At 44.3% G+C, this 11,823-nt stretch overlaps 1 protein-coding gene across 1 annotated transcript in view; it reads right to left on the minus strand.

The window, feature by feature from the left end:
- Positions 1-11,361, minus strand: part of znf462 (zinc finger protein 462) — a 73,132-nt gene extending 61,771 nt beyond the window's left edge. Inside the window, exon 1 of the mRNA XM_037752028.1 lies at positions 10,990-11,361. The gene's annotated coding sequence lies outside the window, so the exon portion shown is untranslated. The remainder of the gene's footprint in view (positions 1-10,989) is intronic.
- Between the last annotated feature and the right edge of the window lie 462 nt (positions 11,362-11,823).

Consider the following 11,823-nt stretch of genomic DNA (forward strand, 5'->3'; position numbering starts at 1 on the left):
AGGAAAGCAGCTCCAGTTATCCCCGATTGTCTCGGAGGACTGGTAAATACAGGTGCAGAGGCTTTCACACGCTGCAACCCAGCAAGCTTTGCTGATCTCGATCTGTCTGCAGCCTGACCTTCACTGGTGTCACATTCAGAGGGCGTTACAAAGAAACACCTCAGGTCCAGGCGACCCTTAACGATTCTTGTGTAAAGGAAAAGATCATGTAGGCTTACCACCATCCTATTAAATCCACTGAATGCAGGTCCAATGGAACAAAATTAATCTTTTTTGATGTTTTTTTTTATTAGGGCTGTCAATCAATTCAAATATTTAATCGCGATTAATTGCATGATTGTCCATAGTTAAAAGTGATTAATAGCAAATTAGTCGGATATTTTTTATCTGTTCAATATGAACCTTAAAGGGAGATTTGTCAAGTATTTAATACTCTTATCAACATGGAAGTGGAAGATGCTTGCTTTATGCTAATGTATGTATATATTTATTACTGAAAATCGATTAACAACACAAAACAATGACAAATATTGTCCAGAAACCTACATGGGTACTGCATTTAGCATAAAAGTATATGCTCAAATCATACATAACAACATGGCAAACTCAAGCCGTGACGACGAGCCCCGAGTTGCAAGCCCCGAGCCTCGAACCGCGAGCCCCGAGCGGATCTCTCTCCATCCATTCCCCGGCGGGGTCCGAGTCCTGCCGCTGCCGCATGCCCTCTGGCAACCCCAACCCTCGCTCAGCTGTCCGGGCTGACCCACAGCGGGATACGGTGGCGTTCAGCGGGGCGACAAACCGCTGCACCGGGTCCTTCAGGGCTGCTACAACAAGCTAACTGCTGCGTTAGCTAACGCTAGTAGCTAGCTACAATAAAAAGGACTAAATAAAACGTATTTGTTTCGTCATGTGTTTAAAAGTAGTTCACAATTTGAACGTTATAATTCATTTCCTGGTGAGCTGCTGTGTGATAGTTTACTGCCAGTTCATCAGGACCATACAGCGGTAGAGACTGGAGAGGACATTTGGACATCAACATTGGACCAACGTGCTGTCAATCATGTATTCATCTATCCTCTAATCCTATTCAAGAATCCGATGGATTCTTTAGGTTTTCTGGTTTCATATGATAACAGTATCTTCACTCTAGCTTTCAAACTGAGCCGCTACAACCTAAAAATCACAAGTTGCGTTAATAATCACAAGTTGCGGGTCGGTGTCCCATGCGCGCTCATGTGTGACTACGCTGTTCAGACTCAGTCTCCAACACAAACTACACGGAAGCACCAAAACCTCTTGGTTGTATCTAGTGAAGCCCGTCTGTTAAACAGTGTTGGCCGCGGCCGGAGGACTTGGGGGAGACCGTAGGTTTGGTCTCCAGGACTGGAGTCTCTGCTGTACTCTGCTCCTCTGCCTGCTTGCCTTCACTCACACACCACACTCGTTCTCGCTCTTTCGCTCCACTCTCACGTGCATGCGCGCACACTCCACACTGCAGAAGAGTTAGTTTAACTCTGAGAATATCTAGTGGACGTTTGTGCAGAAATAACTGCTGCAGCTCCTCCAGACCAACAGAGGTTTCCCGTGTCTTGTGAAGTGACGGGGCTCCGCAGAGAGAAACGTTATCGTCTTCGACCAAAACTCTGATTCATGGAGAGACCTTCGTCTGGTCAGCTAACATTACTGCCAAGCAGCTGAAATATAGAGTGATATTGTGTTTTAGCTGACGTGTGTCGCCTCACTGTTTTCAGCGATGCTCGTTCATGTCTATGTAGAGCGAGCACAAGCACAAACAAATTTGTGTTAACGCGTTATTATCGCGTTAACTTAGACAGCCATAGTGTTTACACGATATTGCTGCCCTTTAAAAATTGTATCATTATCACGCTTAGGGATATCATCTGTTTCAACATCAAAGTTAATGCATCACATGATACGTGAACATGCACCACCTCAGTCTTAAAGGACGAGCACAGTCTAGGGGGATTGAAGGATTTTGATCTCGGGGACCTCAAAGTATTCTGCTGACTGAGGCCTTCAAGCAAGGCCTCACATCAAACAGAGAGACGGTGGAAGAAGCTGAAAGAGAGAGGGAGGAATGCCGTATTAGTATGGCCAGTCGCAAATACACTATACTAATCCCAGGAAGAGATGATAGTTCTCCAGTTTATGTCGGCGTCGCCCATACTGCAAGGTCAGACTGTCAGTCTGTCGCTCTCTGACAGATGGTTACCTGACATCACCCACCCAGTCAGACGGCCTTTAATACTTAATATCGCTGCATTCGCTCCCCTCTTTATACTTGCAAACCAAGACGGCTCCTTTCTCGATTAAAAGACATCCGACTTGCTAGTTTGCTACATGTTTCTCTCTAAAAGCTGCACCCAAGAAAAAGAAAAAAGAAAGAAGCTGGCCATCGTGGTACAAGTAACCTTGCTCCAAGGGTAGCCTTTGTGTTCAGCAAAGGGCTCCTTCTGAGAAAGGGGACGGCTGCAAACACAGAGCGCTCGGTAGCAACATTTGCCCTCTTTTTGCACAGAAGATAATGACCAAGCAGATTAAGAGGAGACAAGCATTAATGGCCATCTCTTGTGTGTGGCGACTGTCTTCAGGTTGTCATGGTGAAAACTCACCGTATAAAAAAAAAATACTACTCCATTCAAACCGCTTACAGTCTTTTACATCTCCTGCATTTACCTTTAATCATCAGAGATATTTATGTGACCTTCAAGCCTGGAAATGTTCACAAAGCAACAAAAACAGAGGGCTGGTAAATCCCTCGGCTAAAGCCTGCTAGGTGTGAAGGTTAGATAATGAATACCCTTACATAGCCCCTCTCTTCATTCCCGTTACCAAACCAAAAAATGAATCTTTTCATCTAAAGCTGGTCCTTTTTTTTTCTAGTTCAATGCAAAAAGCACCAAACACAGTTAATAACAGAAGTCAGAACCCAGGAAATCAAGTAGTTTGAGTGAGGGGGGATAGTAGGTGGAAGCAAGCAGACGTGTACGGTTTGAGATCTCTGGAAGCTCAACCTTCTTTTAGTGCAGTCACCTCACTTGGCTTCCTCTCCCTCTCCCTCTCTCTCGGGGGCTGACAGAATTATCTTCTGCATCAGAGCTGAGGCTGGGCCAAACGCTCCACACAGAGAGGACTCCATTTCACGCAGCCGGCCCCACCGTGGCCAAGGAGACACTGCCAATCACGGGCTGGAGTATCAGTGGCACGGGCCATCCACCATTTTGTGCTCCTCAAGGTCTTTGACTGTCCTGCAGCTCAGCTGAGAGGAGCCGCTGCTGCCTCCTCTCTGCTCGCTCCGCTATCTCGTTACACAGATGGAAGTGTTTAACTTTAAAGAGCACAAGACCTGAGCGAGCAGCTTCCCCTCCTGTCTGTCTGTCTGCCTGTTCCTCTGCTGACTGTCGTGGCCGTCAGCGAAAGCAGAAGTGAGATGTGTGGTTTTATTGTTCGCTGCAAAAAGATGGCCACCTAGAGTGCGACTCTGGTGCTCATCACAAGCCGGAGACAACGTCCTAGAGAGATCTGAGGATCGTGCCTCTAAATGCGGAGCTTTCAATCATACGAAACTTTCAGAAGCTGTGTAAGCTTCAGTTACATGACATCAACCACAGGTGACCCAACACAGTAAACATGTGTTCTATTAGAGAGGTAAAAAATCCTTGTTTTCTAGACTGAAAAGCACAAAAGATGAAACATGGGGCAACCCTCAGCAACATGATTAAATATTCCATCCAAAAAATGATTAAGTGCACAATTTAATTAATAGCCTCAGGCGTGATTATTTTTACAATTTCATATTGGAAGGAATAGGTAGATATATTTGGTTTTCTCAAGAGGTTCCTTCCCTCGAGCCTGAAGAGGAAAAATTCTCAGAAAACGAATTCTATCAAGTACTGTACACAAGTAGGCTACGGCAAAAAAAAAACTAATTTATTTGCTGCTCCGGCGTCGCACACGCAATCCATAAACCCTACATGTCCACAGTCAGACATATGAGGCTGAAAACAGGCTTCGTTCAGATGGCCTCAAACTGAAACACACACAGGCTAAATAAACAACCCCGCTGAAGAGCCGGGCAAGTGAAGGATGTCCAAGGACAGATCTTGGAGAGAAACCAGGAAGTGTTTTTCCACCAAGACAATCACTCCAGGAAACCTTACATTCCACACGGCTTTGTAGTCCATCTCTCCTCGGAAAACGTTTCCTGGCGTAAATCAATCTGCTGCTGTCTCAAATATAGATCTGTATCATCTCCAACAACATATATGGATAACTGGGAACACGGACTAAGGTCAGCTCTCGACCCAAACTCCAATCCAGTAAAGTATATTATTTGTATCATGTGACCAGTGAGAAACCTTCTGGGTCTGAGAAGTGAAGCCAATGCTGAAGCGCCTTAAACTTGCATTTTTTCTACCAGCCAGCAGGGGGCGACTCCTCTGGTTGTATAGAAGTCTATGAGAAAATGAGCCTGCTCCTCTCTTGATTTATTACCTCAGTAAACATTGTAAACATGAGTTTATGGTCTCAGTCGCTAGTTTCAAGTCTTCTTCAATACAGCATGATGTTCATTTAGTAAATGATGGTCCCATTTAGAATCAAATAGAACATAAAGCAGGGGATGCTTTAGGGCGGGGCTACCTTGTGATTGACAGGTCGCTACCACGGCGTTGTCTGGTCTGGGAGTTGTCCATGTTTTCGTCTAACAACTTTAACCCTTTCACAGTGTGTTTTCACTTCATGAAAGTTAATTCTAACCTTTTTGGTCCCCTAAAAATATCTTATGCAGCGTTCGGTTGTACTTAGGTTGTACCACCCTCTTGTGTCACTTCTGGTTGCGGAAAAAAAAAAGACGGCGACGGACAAAAAACCAAGATGGCGACGGACAAAATGCTGAACTCCACTTCTTCTATACAGTCTACGGATGTAACTGTGACATCCTTCTTGCTGTAACGAGCAAAACCATCTTCCACCAAGGGCCTTTCCCCTCATCTCATCTCTCATCTCAATCAAAAATCTAAAACATCCTCTCTATTAAAATGCCTTCAGCAGTATCCAATTCCACCAATTCACCATAAAAAAGAAAAAAGATTCCAAGAAAAGGCTGCGAGATGCACTGAAGGGTTTCTTGTAAGTGGGACTCAGTGGACAACTGCCAGAAAACACTGCAATGCTGACTTCCTTATAAGCCTGACATGGCAGTTACTACAGTTACAGGGAGTGGGTGAGGTTACAAGCTAGTCAGGATGGAGGATTTCAGAGTGACCAAAAGAGGACACAGGAAGCAATAAAGAAAAAAGAGCAGAAAAATCAAACTGAGTCTGGTCGGCTCGCAGGAACGTTGGAGGAAAGATTTTTTTTGGACCGCTTTTTTGGTAAGTTTATCTAAGAAGAAGGTGAGGTTCCTCTCAAGGTTTTCGTCAAACCGACCTCTCGAGGCAGCTCAACAAGTTTGAGAAGGGGAAAGATGAGAGACCCATCAATATTAACTTACCACCGAGACCTCCTTTCCAAGCTCTTAAATATTTAATCGTCCTTGGACAGCTCTGTTGCTTCGTAGGCCGAGCCAGTGTGGATCCCTTCTACAAGACCACTCCTGTTCCTGCTCAATGAAGGCCTTGTCCGGTGGCACCACACTGCCCAAGGAACGGGCGTCTCCAAAGAATTCAGGATTTTTTTTTTTTCCACCACATGCAGCTCGAAGGCTGACAGAGTTGGTTCACTGTGTCTTATACGAGAAGGGCACAAATCCTGAATTTAGGCCGGAAACCTGAGTAGATGGCTTCATTTATCTCAGCGGACAAACTGCCTCTTCTTCAAGTCTTCATTTTCTATAAAGCTAGCCCCCTCAATAGACTAGCAACTGTGAGCTATACTGAGCTACAAGCATTTCTCTTTCCAGGAGGGGTAAGGTGACGTTGAACTGTTGATGTTCTGATGGAAAGCAGAGAGGAGGAACCAGTTCTGCAGCAGTGTAACGTGGCAACTGACAACAGAAACTGGAATGACACCTCCAGCAAGCCACTTCCTTGTTCCATTTAAACCCCCGAGTAAACGTGATATTGCCTTTTTAGCTTCTCAAACAAGCCTGTACCTAGTTACACAGCATCAAATTATTCAAAGAATCCTGGCAGGTTTTTACGTGCTTCCATATCTAAATCAAGAATCTAAATCATGACAACAGAAATGTGTTTTATGGAGTGAAGAAGGTCAGTAAGTAGTGAGGGTTTTTTAGCTGTGCTGTAATGGCTATAGTGTTGTGGATCTGGGGCCTGTGTGTTTCAGCACACTTTACAAGTGTAGCAGCAGGGCCCGGCTGCATCTCATGAGCCATGCATCATGTCAAGAAAGCACTCACTGGAGCATTTCAATTTGCTTTTGTGCGTCTCCCTGGCCTTCTTCACTGCCCCAGGTAGAGAAGAATGGAGGAGTGCATCGCCCAATGTGAGTGAGTGAATGAGGGAGAGGGGAGGGGGGGGAGTGTGTGTGTGAGTGTGTGTGTGTGTGTTTGTGTGTGTGTGTGTGCGCAAGAGACACAAAAAGAGTATCAGGGTGAGTGATGAGCTTCACAACCACTTCCTTCCAGCGTTCAAACCATCACAGGAGTCTCTCTCTTGTTTAATCCTCTGTCCTCACTGTCAAGCTTTTTAAGCGTAATCCTGAAATACCTTGCAAAAAATCCAGTTATGTAATTCTTTTTTTCTAAAAGTATCTATAGTTCAGTTCTGCCCTGTCACCTTAAAGCTGAACTGCAGTAAAAAAAATTTTAAAAAGTCTTATGTGGATGTAAAATTGAACCACTTTGACCCGGAGATCTCCAGATATGATACAAATATTTCCCAAATGTCAGCTGTATAATTAAAGCTACATGGGTCAATATTAAAAAAAATGGCCATATCTTATAGCAAGTTGCAAGATGCTATGTTATCTATTTAATAAATCAATGTTGTGTACACATTATAAATGGAACAACTTTAGAAATATGAAGATGTTGGCTGGATAAAGTTCAAGAAAGCAACCAGTATTTATACTCTGGAAAACAAAGCCCCATGTTAGCTGTTAAATTGATTAAACACAATTTTTTTTTAAAGATATGCATCATGTATGCAGAATATTAACTAAAATATCAAATCCAATTTACTAGGGCAGCAATTTATGATTATTTTCTCAATTTAATTTCCCACAGCCCAAGGCCACATATTCACGTTTCATCTGATTAACAGTCTAAAATCCAAAGATATTCAATTTACTAACATATTTTATGACAAAGAAAAGCTTACAATTATATTAGTTATATCTAGTGGGCAACTCCGGGGTCTGAGAAGTGAAGCCAATGCTGAAGTGCCTTAAACCTGCATTTTTTCTACCAGCCAGCAGGGGGCGACTCCTCTGGTTGTATAGAAGTCTATGAGAAAATGAGCCTACTTCTCTCTTGATTTATTACCTCAGTAAACATTGTAAACATGAGTTTATGATCTCAATCTCTAGTTTCAAGTCTTCTTCAACACAGCATGATGTTCATTTAGTAAATTATTAATCATTTAGAGTCAAATAGACCATAAAGCAGGGGATGCTTTAGGGCGGGACTACCTTGTGATTGACAGGTTGTTACCACGGCGTTGTCCGGTCTGGGAGTTGTCCGTGTTTTCGTCTTACAACTTTAACCCTTTCACTGTGTGTTTTCACTTCATGAAAAGTAATTGTAATATTTTTGGTTGCCTAAAAATGTCTTATTCAGCATTCGGTTGTACTTAGCTCCACCCTCTCGTGTCACTTCTGGTTGCTAAAAACCAAGATGGCGACGGCAGAAATGTCAAACTCAAGGCTTCAAAACAGCAGTCCACAAACCAATGGGTGACGTCACGGCAACTACGTCCACTTCTTATACAGAGTCTACGGCGAGTTTGTCTTCTGATGTTACTTTGATATCTGTCGCAATGATATTTAATTTTTTCTAAGCAACGTGAGGCTGCTAACAGTGTTACGGTGTTACAGCACGACAAAGTGTCTACAAACACAACAGTGGCTCTGTAAGGCTGTGGTGCTTTGAGCTAAATGCTAACATCTGCATGCTAACATGCTCTCAGTGACTATGATAAAATGTTCACCATCTTAGCCTGTTAGCATGCTAACATTTGCTAATTATTGAATAGTTATCGTGATAATTCATTCGGTTGTATTTAGCTCCACCCTCTCGTGTCATTTCTGGTTGCAAAAGACAAACGTGGCGACGGCCAAAAACCAAGATGGCGACGGCCAAACTCGAGGTTTTGAAACCATAGCCCACAAACCAACGGGTGACGTCACGGTGACTACGTCCACTTCTTATATATACAGTATATTGTTTTATCAGAGAAAAGAAGCAAATCCTCATTTGAATAATTGACTCATCATTTCAGCTTAGACCATCTATAAGACAGACGGGGCCTCAGGATCAGTTTAAAAACACAGGAGCCACCGTTCGGCCCTGAGCTTTTCATTTTTTAAATACTTCAGTGGTGTATAGTACCATGTGTAATTAATGTAATTACAACTAAATAATTGCCACACAGAGAACCTGGGGACTTTGGGGGCCTCTGAGAGTCTGGGGGGCCCCGGCAGCAGTTCCCTATACTGTTAGTAATCCAGCCTCTACTATAAAACTAGCAATACCTTCTCTGCTAGAGCAAAAGCAAACAGCCCTGACCCCCATGACCTTAGCTGGTGAGTTGAACTGAAAACCTGAGCTCACAGATTAGTTCATAGCGCAGCAGCACGAATGAGCTTCAGAAAGAGTCCAGAATGTGTTGCAGGTGTGTGAAAGTTACTAGAGGAACTCTATAATAGACGGCATGATGGCATCAGCACCCCCAGAAAGAAACCTCACAATCCCATCCAGAGTTTATATCACTGGGCTCATTCGCAGAAACATCCATCCACTGTCACCACCAGACTGTATCCATCGCCACCCATCTGCGAGACCAAATGTGTCGACGGCAGCAGATTCCTGTCCTCTACATCACCCTCCTTCCTCCTCGAGAACCTGTTTGCCCTGCTGCCACGCCAGGGAGAAGGAGCATCGCCACCATTTTGATTGCTCTTCTCTGCCCCGGCATTGTCGCAGCACAGTGTGTCAAGCTCGCAGTCTCCTTGTCAGCAAGATTTCACACAGTGGCCAGGGGGAACTGCAGAGCGTCGCACACAGCCACACACACAGGAACACACTATATACAGCTTGCAAACACACCTCCTTCTCTGTCCTGATGGGCTGGTCAACAGACACCTTTAGGATATAACGTGTGAAAAGTCACCCTAAAGGTGCACAGTGGACATAGGGTTCATTACAACACGGGGCTTGCACTGTAATAAATCCATAACTTTTAAAGTATTTGAATATACTTGAAACAAGTAAGACAAATAAGTCAGGTGTGTGTCACCCAACGAAACAGCTTTGCAAATAATTAGACTATATAAACACTTCAATTTAAAGCCATCAAAGAGTGTGTAGATAACAGATCATTTCACCCCCAAAACTCATCCAAAACTAAAATCATCTGGAGAACTTCCTCTAAGATCTGCAGCCATTACTTCACCCTCAGACACACACACAGACGGAGAAGAAGAAGAAGAAGAAAGAGAGTTTTGAGAGCACTTCGTTGAACATTAACTACTTGCACGGCCAAAAAAAAACACTGCATTATTCAGCATTGAAATTCCTGTCTCATCCACGTGTCCCTCAGCCATCACAATCACAAAGCCTGCATGTCCCTAAAAGTGTCATCTGCTAAATCTCACACACAAAAAAATATCTACCTACAGTACGAGCCACATTGTGTTTAAATCATGCAAAATGAAAGTTAACCTTGAAAGTCCCCACTAAAGGACCTCACTTCAGAGTTCTTCTGCTTCCTGTAGCAACTTCCGAGCTGAAAAAAGCAGAAGAAGAAGAAGAAGAAGAAGAAGGAGAAGAAGAAGGAGAAGACTGTGGCCATGTCATGTATGAACACAACCTTTGTTCCTGCCTGTCTGTCTGACTCCTCCAGGGCTCTCCTTGGAGAGCTCTCCTCCATTTTATGGTGAAGCCCTTCTACTAGCAGCTCTCTGACATACCTGACTTGAGACCAGTGACAGCAAATAACATCCAAACAGAGCAGGAGGGGGCAATAAGAGGATAAATGAAGTCACCATTTCCACCATCAGGACACCTCCAACACTGAGGACTCCTAATGTTTAAATAGAGAGCAGCAGCAGGAGGAGGAGGAGGAGGAGAGACATATAGCTTCCTCCTCACACTGGACATGGCTCTCATAGTGTGTGCGTGCGTGCGTGTGTGTGTGTGACTGGACTATGTCAGCTCCTCTAGCTGTGTCGCTAATGGAGGCTGTGTTGGGAGAGGAGAGCAATCCGTGCAATGGCTTCTCCATGAAGCTAACGCGCAACAACACGCACGGCCGGAGAGAGAGAGAGAGACAGAGAGACAGAGAGAGAGAGGTAGGACGCACAGCCAGCAGCCAGCCGACCAGCCGGATCAGACATGTCAGAATAACACAACAGTCCAGCTCCGGTGCAGCCAGAAACACGCACGGCGACCCTCTCTGTGTCTCTGTCTCTCTCGGTGTCTCGGTGCACCGCCGCGTCCATTTCCTTCTTGTGTCACTTTGACAACAAACCGAAAGGCGACACAGAAAGCGGCTCGGTTATTAACCGGGCTGAAGCGAGAAGACCCACTTGACTTTGGCTGCCATGGAGCCACTGAAAATCTAGCCCCGGCTTCCTCTCCTAAAGTCGGCTGGACTGAGAGGAGAAAGGTGGTGGAGGTGTTGGTGGAGGAAGAAGAGAGGAAGAGAGATCAGCTCTTTCCAGGTCATTCACGAGGCTCTCCCATGATCTACCATACCTAACGTTCTCGCAGACCTTGAGAGACCCAGACGACAATCTGTGGCGAAACTGTGGAAATCTAGTAGCAAAGATGATGAAAAAACTCACTGGTACAATCTTCTCCTCAAGCGATCCTCCCAAAAGTTGTCCTCGTATCTCATGCGTGCGCCCGGTCGGTCTAATGGATGATCGCCATCTTTCCTGCTTCTCCTTCGCTGCAGCTGCAGATGACCTGAGATCCGTCTGTCTCTGAATAATGAGCAACCACCACACAGACAAGGAAGACAATCTGCAAAGCGGGCTACACAAAGAAGTTTGGGAGACTAGCAAGCACCAGAGGGTGCACAAGAGTTTACCACGACGACGAGACGAGCAGGGAGCATCAGCAGCAGCAGGATGGACAACGTCTGCGTGTGAGAAGCTCATCCTTCATCTATCCAGACTGAAGTCAGATCAGCTGCTAAAGCCCTTATCAGCGGCTCAGACCACCAGCAGATACATGATGCCGGCTCCGGCTATTTTATATATGGCTTTCCATACTGTGTGCGTGTGCGTGTGCCACGTCATGGGGTTATCTGCAGTTCACTTTGGTGGTGATGATGATGCTGCTTCACACTTCTAACCAGACAACAACACACATAGATAGATAGATAGATAGATAGATACATAGATAGATGTGTTAATACAAAGTTGTTACACATCCCAATTTGATTAACACAAATATATATATCAAAATACATTCATAATAAAATAAATAAATATATCAAAATACATTCATAATAAAATAAATATATCCAAATACATTCACAATAAAATAAATAAATAAATATAAAAATAATAATAAGCACCAGTCCTATTCAGCACTACCTCCATCTCCATCTCCATCTCCATCCAATTATCATAATTACACTCCCCCCCATATTTATTCAAATAAAAATCCAA

The sequence above is a fragment of the Sebastes umbrosus genome, chromosome 19 (assembly GCF_015220745.1).
Source record: "Sebastes umbrosus isolate fSebUmb1 chromosome 19, fSebUmb1.pri, whole genome shotgun sequence".
NCBI classification, from domain to species: domain Eukaryota; kingdom Metazoa; phylum Chordata; class Actinopteri; order Perciformes; family Sebastidae; genus Sebastes; species Sebastes umbrosus.